This window comes from Echinops telfairi, unplaced genomic scaffold (genome assembly GCF_000313985.2).
Source record: "Echinops telfairi isolate 266 unplaced genomic scaffold, ASM31398v2 ScPeMD7_5;HRSCAF=22, whole genome shotgun sequence".
In the NCBI taxonomy this organism is placed as follows: domain Eukaryota; kingdom Metazoa; phylum Chordata; class Mammalia; order Afrosoricida; family Tenrecidae; genus Echinops; species Echinops telfairi.
The window spans coordinates 38644936-38656743 of record NW_022103901.1 but is presented as its reverse complement, the minus strand read 5'-3'; the positions used below and the strand labels follow the sequence as shown (position 1 = coordinate 38656743).

The 11808-nt window shown below is 51.8% G+C and overlaps 1 protein-coding gene across 1 annotated transcript in view; it reads left to right on the top strand.

Annotated features, from left to right (window-relative positions):
- Positions 1-11808, top strand: part of GRIN2A (glutamate ionotropic receptor NMDA type subunit 2A) — a 445817-nt gene that overhangs the window by 108726 nt on the left and 325283 nt on the right. The gene's annotated exons all lie outside the window — the stretch shown is intronic.

The following is an 11808-nucleotide window of genomic DNA, read 5'->3' as shown; positions in this document are numbered from 1 at the left end:
TGGGGGAGTGGAGAAGGATGAGGATGGGCAGGTGCACCCACAGGGAGCCTTGTGGGTTTTTCTCAGTGACTTGGAAGTTTATGCTGCCACATGGGTAGCCAGGCGAGTAATTCCTCCAGGGTTAGTACTCTGTGGTCCATCGGGCTTTAGTTTGACACTCATGTCTCTGTCCATTTCTCAGGAGCTGGGTCTGTCTCCTTCTATGCACAGGCGCCTGGGGGGGGGGGCAGCACCAATCTGAAGTGAGCGAGGAGCCGAGAGGCTCTTGTGTCTTGCACACCTGTCAGAGATTTGCACACCCAGACCTGGCTCCCGCTTGCACCATCTCTCCTTCAGGAACTGCAAGTGCCAAATGGTGGGAGTTTCTGCTTGGCTGTGCTTGTGGTTTTTAGGTTGAAGACTTGTTTCCTTTGAAAACAGGAGGGTTTTTTTTTAATGGCAGTTGTTTTTTTCCTCAAAGAGCAGCTTGTTCCAGCAGAGTCTGGGTCCCCGGTTTAGGTGTGGGTGTTGGCCATTCGACGTTGACACACAACGACTGTGTGCGGCAGAGTAGCACTGCCTTAGACGTTCCTCCTGGCGGTGACATTCAGGAGACTCCATTTCCAGACCTTTTTCTCATGGAGTCTCTGGATGGGCTTGAACCTCCAACCTTGTGGTTCAAAGTGGATGCTTATAATCTTTGTGCCACAAGTGCTCCTTCCCAGACCGTGGTGTTGTAGTTAACTTAACCTGACCTGACCTGGCCTAACCTAACCTAACCAAACTCCCTGCCATCGAGGCCATGCAGACCCATAATGAATCTATGGGGCAGGGAAGAACTGCCCTGCAGTTTTTGAGACCATGACTCTGTATGAGAATAGACAGTCTTGTCTTTCCTCCTCGGAGCCGCTGGTGGTTTTGAACTGCTGACTTTGGGATTAGGTTAGCAGCCCAATTTGTAACCACGATGCCACCAGGAATCCTTGTAGTTAGATGCCATCTAGTTTAAAAAAAATCATTTTATTGGGGGCTTGTACAACTCTTATCACTATCCATCCATCCATCCATCCATCCATCCATCCATCCATCCATCCATCCATTGTGTCAAGCATATTTGTCCATTTGTTGCCATCATCATTCTCAAAACATTTTATTTTCCATTTGAGCCCTTGGTACCAGCTCCTCATTTCCCCCTTCCCTGTCCCACCCTACCTCCCTCATGAACCCTTGATAATTTATAAATTATTATTATTTTGTCATGTCTTACACTGTCCAGTGTCTCCCTTCACCCACTTTTCTGTTGTCCATCCCCCAGGGAGAGGGTTATATGTAGACCATTGTGATCAGTTCTCCCTTTCTCCCCCACCTTCCCCTTGCTGTTCTGGTATCATTACTCTCATTATTGGTCCTGAGGGGTTTATCTGTCCTGGATTCCCTGTGTTTCCAGTTGCTATCTGCACCAGTGTACATCCTCTGCTCTAGCCAGATTTGTAAGGTAGAATTGGGAACATGATAGTGGGGGGAGGAAGCATTAAAGAGCTAGAGGAAAGTTGTATGTTTCATCGGTACTATTCTGCACCCTGACTGGGTTGTCTCCTCCCCGAGACCCTTCAGTAAGGGATGCTCAGTTGCCTACAGATGGGCTTTGGGTCTCCACTCCTCAATTCCCCTCATTCACTATGATATGATTTTATTGTTGTTATTCTTTGATGCCTGATCTTATCAACACCCTGTGACTGCACAGAGTGGTGTGCTTCTTCCATGTGGGCTTTGTTGCCTGTCAGCTACGAAGGCCATCCAATTAATAGCTACCCAGTGCCCAACAGAACGCCACACTGCCCAGCCTTGGCATCCTCCCAATCGTTGTTATGTCTGAGCCATGCTTACAGTCCTTGTGCCCATCATCTTGTGTGGGGAGGTCTGCCTCTTTTTTTGATCATTTAGACCAGCAGTTCCCAAAGTGGATGATACCACTCCTGGGGAGTGCTGGAACAATGGGGGGGGGGCAGGCAGGTGGGGGAGGGGCAGGCACGAACACTTTATCCTGAGCTGTAGTATAAACGTTTTAATTGCCAGCTTGGTCGAGTCATTCCCCCCCCCTTTTTCTGAAAAGGGGGCTGGTTGGCCAATTAACTTTAGGAACCTATGCCTGAGGCTCCTTGCAATGTGTCATTCCATTGTACCCGATGTGAGCCCCGGAGTGCCCTGCTACCTTTTCCTGCTCAGAGTCAGGGCCATAGGGGGAGGAAGTGGGCTGGGGTGGTGTTGGCTTCATGGTTGCTGCTGCTGTGCATGATTGAAGGGGGCAGGTGGGGCTGTCTGATCCCGGTTCCTCACTAAGTGTGGCAGCACCTTCCATCCTGACTTGTTGCTTCATAGCTGATATGGGTGCACCTGATCATGGTAGCTTGATTCACGTATGCATGTGAAAGTTAGACATTGAATGAAAAAGCACAAAGAAGAACCCATGCATTTAAATGATAGTGCACGTGATGAATATTGAAGGGACCACGGACGGCCAAACGAACACACAAGTCTGTCTTGGACGAAGTACAGCCAGAATGCTCCTTGGAGGCAAGGTTGGCAAGACTTGATCTCATGTACTTCAGACATGCTGTCAGGAGAGACCAGGCCCTGGAGAAGGCATCATGTGTGGTAAAGTAGAGGAGTAGTGAAACAGAGGAGATGGATTGACCCAGTGGCTGCAGCAATGGGATCAAGCATAGGAACAGTTGTAGGATGGCGCAGGACCAGGCGGTGTTTCTTTCTGTTGTGCATAGAGTCGCTATGGAAACCAGCCCAATGGCACCTAACAGCAAAGCTGATGTGGACCTGGTGGCTGACATTTGCTTCGTAGCACAGTGTCTGAGGGTTAGTGTCTGACATAGCTGAGCTGGGCTCTCCAGGCTGCTGCCAAGGTGACGGTCATAGCGGTGGTCTTGGATGGAGGTTCAGATTCGTGTCCCTGCCCAGATGGTGGCTAGCAGTTTGGACATCATGGTGGTGTCCTTCCGAGCCATCGACCAACAGAGAACCTCTCTGAAATGGTCCATCTTCGGGCTCAGCCAAGGCCTGAACTCTGGAAAAGGACTCATTCCATCAGGTCACACTCCCCTTTGAGTCGGCCTTTAATGACCTCTGCAGAAACCTTTCATCTGTGCCACCTACAGTATTAGCATATGCATCGAACGGTTACATCCGTCTTTTCATGGCTGCCACCCACACTCAGGAGGAGGTCATGGGATGGTGTGGATGTCACCTTAGGATCCTGCTGACCACAACTAGTAACCCAGGTCAATGAGAGACTCAATCTCAGTTCTTTGGGCTTAGAGCTCTGGGCATAGTTGTTTTCTAATTGGTCTACCATGGCGTTGCTGTGAGAGGCTGGCCTTTTGGGATGGAGTGTGCCTAGAGGAGACAAAGAAGCATCCTTGGTCTGTAGGGGCAGGTAGAAGCCACTTGTGTTTCAAGTTGGGTTTTGATGCGTTTCAGTGTCTTTGCCGGATAAAACAGAGCAGCTTCCCAACCAGGTGGAAAAAACCAGCCTTCTGAAAGTTGACGTACTCCAGAAGTGAAGCTAAATTTAGCCTTCCTACCTGCAGGTCCAGAGCTATTTCCCACCAGAGACCTTGAATTTCTCTTTGCGGGCCACAGGCTCAGTTTCACCATATGAACAATGAGCCCATGGAGTTAGAGTATCTCTAGGAATCAACCCAACCCAACCCAACCCAACCCGACTCAAACCAATTAATTCAACCTATCTAACCCAGTCCAATCCAACCCAACCTAATTCAATCCAACTCAACGTAATCCAACCCAACCCATGCTAGTCCACTCCAACCCCAACCAATTCAACCTAACCCAACCTAACCTGAACAACCCCAACCTGGCTGCAGTTTTCACAGGAGCAGACACTCTCATCTTCCTCCTTAGAGCAGGTGGTGGGTTCAAATTACTCACCTTTTTGGTTAGTAGCAGAGCGCTTTACCACTGCACTACCAGGTGTTTGCTAGGATCAGTCTCATCATATGTATAAGCCAGACCCCTGGGTGGACTCACTGCCTCTGAGGAAAGGCAGGTATGGAGACAGGTCATTGCATCCAAGTTTGCCCCCCTTTAACAACACCCTGGTCCTGTGGCCCACCCCGCACCCCCACTCCGACCCCCACTTCTGGGAAGGCAGTGATACTCTGTATTAACAATGGGGCACCACTGAATCAAACAGGACAGACTGCGGGGTGGAGGGCCCCGGTTCCCAGGACTCTCCCCCTTTACTGGCTCCATGGTACATTTCATCGGAGCACATTTAGCGCATGACTCTTCAGTGCTTGTTCCTGGCGCTTCCAGCCACTCGACGCTGTCTCATAAACAAAGTGACAGTTTGATTGAGTGCAGTTTTTAATTAAGCTGCCTTCACTAGGAGCAGCTTCTCAGGAGCAGAATTTGAGCCCTGTGCTGGGCCCATTTTGGAGAACATTCCTGAGCAGCGTGAGGGTGGAGCAAAGAGAGCCCCGGCAGGGGTGTGAACCTCATGCCCTCATCTGGTGCCTCGTCCAGCCTTGGTGTCCTTTGCACTCGGGCCCAGGCTGAGTTGGCTCCGCCCCCGGGAAACTGCCTGCGCTCCTCTCCAGCACGAGGCAAGGGACACTTGAGCGCGTTGGGCTTTTATGTGAAAGGTGTTTGAGCGTCACAACCTACTAACACACCTCTCTGCAATTGTGGCCTGGAACCCTCTAGGTCTGGACTCACGGTGACTCCGAATGACGGGTAACACTTCTCCTGGAGGGGCTTCTGGGCTGTGATCTTTATGGGAATCACCAGGTCTTTCTTCCTCCTCTCCCAGAGCCACAGGGTGGGTTCAAACTGCCAACCTCTTGGTTGAGCAGTGGAGTGCCCCACTGGTGGGACTTGGCACAACCAAAATGAACCAGAGCCCTGGACATTGCCGCAAGAGGCCGAGCACAGATGCTGTAAGCAATGGTGGACTCGGCCCGTCTAGACTTTCCAAACTCTTTACGGAGCCGCAGGGAGTGGAAGGCTTGCTCGTGGGGACAGGACACACAAAATCAGAATGAACTTGCAGCCACTGAGCCTGACAGTGTGTTGCTCTGGCGTGGTTCCCATGTGGCTATGACCAAGGGAACTGTGCCCCCAGGATTCCAAATACCGGGAGGGCCATCCAGGGTGGACAGGTTTCGGTGGATCTTCTCAGACTAAGAGTAGGAAGAAAGGCCTGGTGATCTACTTCTGAAAATTAGCCCATGGGAATATTAGCGCGTTGCCATGAGTGGTGTCTGAGTTAGTGCAAGAAGATGAGCCAAGTGGTTGTGACCTGGGTGTGGCTCCCTGGAGCTCCCAGTACAAGCAACAGCCCACGGGCTCCGTGAGCACTTCAGGCCAAAACCAAAATGCCAATCCCACTGCCCTGCTCATAGCTCTCCGCTAGGGAGAGCTTCCAGACTGGTCTTTCTTCTGTGGAGTGGCTGGTGTGTTTGAACCGCTGACCTACCAATTCCCGGCCCAATGTCCAAATACATAGTGTTTCTGAGACTGCAAATCTTTAGGGGAGCAGCCAGACTCATCCTTCTCCCTTGGAGCCACAGATGGGCTTGAACCACTGTCATGGCAGTTAGCAGCAGATGCCCAGCACACTGAGACACCACCAGATCCTGAGCATCTCCCAGGGCTGTTCCAACATGAGCGGGTACCATCCTCTGCGGTGCGGGTAGCATGATGGTGCCGGATCCCAAGCAAGAGGCTGTTGCTTTAAGCGGCCCTACGCCAGAGTCTTGTCCCTCCCTGCACGGCCTTGGCATACAGATCTGGCCCCGATAAATAGCTACAGCCTCAGAGAAATCCATCAAACCTCCAGCCTCAATGACTCATCTCCCTGTGGCAGGCGCCGGTCTCGGCTTCCAAGAATAGCCTCGCCTGAGGGATCCAAGCTTGGAATCTCTTCCAACTCGCAGGGCTCTGAAGGTGGGCACCCACCAAGTTCTGTGCTTCAGTAACGGGGTGCAGATGGTGTGGGGTTTGCAGAGACAGTGCCCATAACCAGTTCCCTGCCACTTGCTCTCGCTGCAGGGTCTCAGGTGTTGGGCAGGGCAGGTGGCTTCAAAGAAACCCGGCCCCATCCTTGCGGTGGTGAGGGCTTCCATTTTGCCCTCCGTGTTCACACGCTTCGGAGGGGACACACCTTAGTCCTCCAAGGGACACCCTGGCTCTTGAATGCTGGCACGTTATCAGAAGGAGGCCTACTGGTGCATCAGTGGCTTCAAGTTAAGGCTATCAGGAAGGCCACCCTTCCATTAATTTGCTCATTCAACAAATATTTTGCTGACTGCCTCACCAGACAGAGGCGCCAGAGGACCCTCAGCTGGGCGTCTACTGCAGCGAGTCAGCTTTCACTGACCTCCCTCCGCACTGACCCTCTGTGTGGTGGTTACATAACCTGGTGTCCACTTGAGCCTATTAAGAGTGAAGGGGTGGAGTTTAGCCTGTCAATCAGGTTGCAGCTTGATGACCTTATTTGGAGGTGCCATGGAGGAAAATAGCTTGCTGGAGGCGGGATACAGATACACTCCTTGCGAGACATTCCTGTTGACAAGCCACATGGAGACCCACTGATGTGGCCAGAGCCCTGGAGCTGGAGGAGCCCCATGGAGCCCCATGCCAGTGCTGAGATGCTTCCACCACCACTGGATCCATAAGAATTTCCACCCACTGGCCTGTGATCTTCCTGCGTTCTGCCTTATTGCATGGCTGTGTGCGTCTAAAGAGGGAGTTATGTACTCGTATTGGACATATGAGCTAACATTGGATTTATGGAGTTGATCTGAACTGGGCTGGGATTTTTCTCAATATACAATTGCTCTTTTATATAAAGCTTTTTCTTATACACCTGAGTGTCTGTGAATTTGTTTCTCTAGTCAAACCAGGACTAACACACCCTGTCAGGGAGGGGTGTGAAGAATAGCTGGCATTTATGGAGCACTTACCACCAGCTGCATTGGAAGCACTTGGCATGGACGATTCCTCTGGGCCATCGTCTCCTGCGGGCTAGCTTCTATCTTGTTGTTTGTGATGGTAGCTACAGTCAAGTCAGCCCCGGCCCATGGCGACTTCACAGCATTGGTGAAAGGATGGACTGAAAAGACCATGGGAACAGAACGGGACACGGTCCGCTCCTGCACCTCTGCAGGGCTGCTATTGCCTTTGAGTTCATTGTCACAGCTCTGCTGTGGTGCCTTCCACCCTAGCGGGGCTCGACTTCCAGCTCTCCATTAGACACTGTTCTCATTTTCAGAAGTAGATCGCCAGGCCTTTCTTCCTAGTCTGTCATAGTCTGAACGTGCCACTGAAGCCTGCCCGTGCTGGGTGACTTTCTGGTATTTGAAGCACCACTGGCCACCCTACCGGCTGCCTCACACACAAGCTCCGCAGCAGGACACAGAGGCAGGCGAGTGGTGGGCACAGCCTGAGCGCTTGCTGTATGGTGTCTTAAGTCCTCTGTGTGCCCGGATCGGGTGCATCGACATGAACGTTCTCTGGGTCTGGTTGTCATCATCCCCCGTGTTTGGCGATGGGGCTCCCGAGGCCCCATGACTCACACGTTCAATCCCATACGAGGCAGTGGTCTGGGAAATGCAGCCCAGGTTCTCTGATCCTCGTGCTGGTTTTCCGAAGATAATGCCTTTGCATAGCACGCACAGGACACCGACTCACGAAGGGGTCTCCTCGTGAGCTAACACATGGAGCGTGCATGTTATTGGCGTATAAACACTCTACACTCAACAACGCCCCCTACCCTCACTATTCCGTGAGCACAGCGACCTTCTGTGGTTTTCCAGAATATGCCAGACTCTGTCTGGTCACACGGGTTTCCCTCCGGGGGCTTCCTCCCCACTCCAGGTCTCAGCTCCAGGCTGGCTCCTGAGAGGGCTCCTCAGCTGACACGGCCCCTCCCCCACGGCAGCAGGCTGGGTTATTGCGGTGCTCCCTGGAGGCTTCCTTCCCCACCTTGCCTGGCCCACACCTCACAGGTCCCCTGCCTGCCACATTTACCTCCATGCCCTAGCCCCTCACAGGTCTGGGACAGTTCGCAGGTGTCCAGGCAGCCCGACTAGTGGAATGCATGAAGCCACTCACATCGGGTGTATGATATTCTGTTAATGTCATTCCAACGGCTGCAAGATAGACTGGTGACGAGGAGCCAGGTGACACAGTGGATAAGGAGTCGGCTGCTAACTGAAACCACGAGCTGCTCCCAGGAAGATGTGGTGGCCTGGGAAACCCTACGGACAATTCTTTTACGCCCTGCAGGGTTGCTGTGACTTGGAATGGACTCCATTGTAATAGGGTTCTTAGGTATATGCAGAGGAGGAAACTGAGGCACAGAGAGGGCCACTTACTGATGCAAAGTCCCACAGCTAGCAAAGACTGAGATTTGAACTCACGCAGCAGGAGCCAGTGCTGTCTTCTCAGCACCACACTGCACCGCCCCTTCTTCACAGGGTAACTTTAGGGTTAGACACAGTCATTGATCTGTATAAAGCAGTTAGTTGAGCCGTGGGAGGAAGAGTGGCTCAGTAGACCGATGAGTGTAATCAAGGTATGCGTCATGGGCTTAAAGCCCATCACATGCATGTGACAGTTGCATACTGAATAAGGAAGACCGAAGCAGAACCGAGGCCTTTGCACTCGGGTGCTGACGAAGCATATCGAAAGGACCGTGCACTGCCAAAAGAACAAGCAGATCTGTCTCCAAAGAAGTGCAGCCGGAATGCTCTTTAGAGACAAGGATGGCGAGACTCCATCTCACATACATTGGACGTGTTGTCACGAGAGACCAGTCCCTGGAGAAGGACATCATGCTTGCTGAAGTGGAAGGCCCTCAAGGAGATGGACGGACACAGTGGCTGCAGCGATGGGCTCAGGCCTGGGAGCACTGGTGAGGACGGCGCAGACCCGGGCAGTGTTTCATTCGGTTGTGCACAGGGTCGCTATGGGTCAGAACCAGCTCCATGGCACCTAGCAACACACTCACTGGTGTTGACTGCAACACAGTGGCTTCCAGATATTCCCCATGGGGCACCTGTACCTAGTTCCAGATCCTGCCTGTCAATCCCCCAACCCTCCCTACCTTCTCACCTCCAACCCTAGCACCCCTAAAGCAGTCTTTGTCTCTGTGGATTTGCCTACAGTGGCATTGTGGTGAGGCTCTCTACTCTGGTGAAAGAGTGAGTCTCAGAAACCCCCAGGGACAGTGCTACCCAATGGGTTGCTAACTCTGGGCATCGGCCCGATAGCAGTGAGTTTGATCTGGGGCAGTAGGTACATGGCGGATGCAGGCATCCCTGGGCGATGTGTGAGACCCAGTCCCATGTTGTAAGAAGGTGTAGGTCAGTCGGAACAGGTGTCTGGTTCTTATTTAGCCTTGCCTTAGTGCACGAAGGAGCCCTGGTGGTGCAGTGTGCTACTCATTGGGTTGCTAAGCCCAAGGTCCACAGTTCAAAACCACCAGCTGCTCTGAGAGAGGAAGACGAGGCTTTCCGCTCCTGTAAAGAGTTACGGCGTCAGAACCCCAGAGGAGCAGCCCTGTGAGTCTGCACCGTTTCAGTGGCAGCGGGTGTTCCTGCAGGAGAAGGAGCTTGGTGGGGCAGAGGCTCAGTGCTCAGGGTCGGGTTGATGATTTGCATTTTCACCCACCATTCTGCTCCCAGGAGAAGATGGGACACTGTGCTGCCAGAGAGATGGCAGACTGGGGACCCCGCAGGGCAGGCCTGCTCTGTCTCACAGGGCCATTGTGGGTTGGACAGTATGGGCTTTATTTTTTCATAAAAATGTGAATGTTGTTGTTTTTGGTTTAGTGCTAGAATATGCTGAGAGACTTCTCGATGGAGCAGGTGCTCATGAGGATGGGTGATGGCATCGTGGTAACGCCTTGGATTGCTAACCCCAAGATCAGCAGTTCGAAACGACCAGTTGCTCCTCTGGAGGAAGATGAGGTGTTTTACTCTCATAAAGAGAGACAGGCTTGGAAACCCACAGGGGCAGTCCTACCCTGTCCGATAGAGCCATCATGAGTCAGCATTCACTCCAAGGCAGGGAGCTTGTTTTTGTTTGTTTGTTTGTTGAGAGGGCTCTGCTCAATCCTTTCCAAATGAGGGCAAACTTATATAACAATAAAGGTCCAGTACAAATAGCCTGAGGCCTGGTGGGGTAGGGAGCAGCTCTAAACCACCAGCTGCTCTGTGGGAGGAAGATGAGGCGTTCCACTCCAGTAAAGAGTTAGTCTCGGAAACCCACAGGGGCAGTTCCACCTTGTCCTGCAGGGTCACTGTGAGCTGGAATTGACTCGATGGCAGTGAGTTTGGTTTTTGAATTTGGAGGAGCTGCCTGTGTGTGAAGTTCTCACTTGGGGGGCTGCCTGGAAATGGGGTCTGGTTTGTGCGGTTTCTTTCACTTGGCGCCACATTTTTAAGCTTCACCCCGGTTGTAGCAGCATTCGGGGCCTCATCCCTTTTCACGGCTCAGTAGTATTCCATCTTCTCTTGATGGACACCTGGGCTGTCCTATTCATGGCTGGTGGGGACAAGGCCGCTGTGAGCATCTGTGTACATGGTCTTGCCTTGCTGTGTGCACGGGCCTAGGAGCTGGCATGGCTGGGTCTCTGATCATAATTCTGCGCCTGCTTTTTGACAAGTTCTCAGATTGTTGTCCATAATGGCTGTGCTGTGTGTATTCCTATCGGCAATGTACGATTGTTCTGCCCACTACACATCCTTACCAATACTTAGTTGATCTGTCTGGCTGTCTGGCTGTGTAGCATAGCCATCCTTGTAGGTGTGACTAAGCCTCACAATGGTTTCAACCTGCACATTTCCCTCATGTTAATGATGCTGAATGTCTCTCTCCATGCTTATTAGTCACATGGAGATTTTTTTTTGTTTTTCCCCCAAACCTTTTTATTGGGTGCTAATACAATTTATTGGGTGCTAATAACTATGATGTGATTGATCATCGTTCAGTCACATCAAGCAGTATTGTACAACTGCTACCACAATCAGTTGAAAAACATTTTCTTCCTCTTGCACTTCTTGATATCAGCTCCCCTTTCCTCCACCTTCTCTGTATCTCAGCCACCCTTATTCGACTTGCGTATCCATAGGCCCATCCATCCTGAAAAACAGAAACACATATAAGAAAAATTCAAGAGGGTTATCCCCAGGGACAAAATACATCTGAGATAAACCCCAAGATGAAACACACACACACACAAAACCCCAGAAAATGTTGAAAACCAGATGAGACCCCCACATGCAGCAGAAGGGTGGGGGTAGGGGATCAGCTGACAAGGTTTTAACCGGTCAAGTCAGGTTTATCATTTTGATCAACATGGAGAATTGTTGATTCAATTACTTGACCCATATTTTCACTGAATTGTTTACCTTTGAATTGTTGATCTCCAAGTGTCAGCCATTGAAAGCCCTGGCGCCCAGTTTGTCTGACACACAGAGAAGGTCTCCGTGCATTGGCACTGACTTTATGGTGATTGGTGTGTGACGGCAGGGCCGGCCAGCGGGGCTGCCTCTCCCCCAACCCTCTCCATCCAGTGTGTGTTTTACAGACCTGGGCCAGAGAGGCTGCACCCCAAACCCCGTGGGAACCCTGGCAGCTCAGGGTGTGTGGAGTGTAGACCCACTCACTGAGGACAATGAAATTGCTTGCGGCCTCCGCTGATTTAGCTGCTGCCTGAGTTCCCCGGGGGTGAGGGGGTAGACGGTTAACTCTCTTAGCTTAACAGGAAGGTTGGAAGTTCAAGTCCAC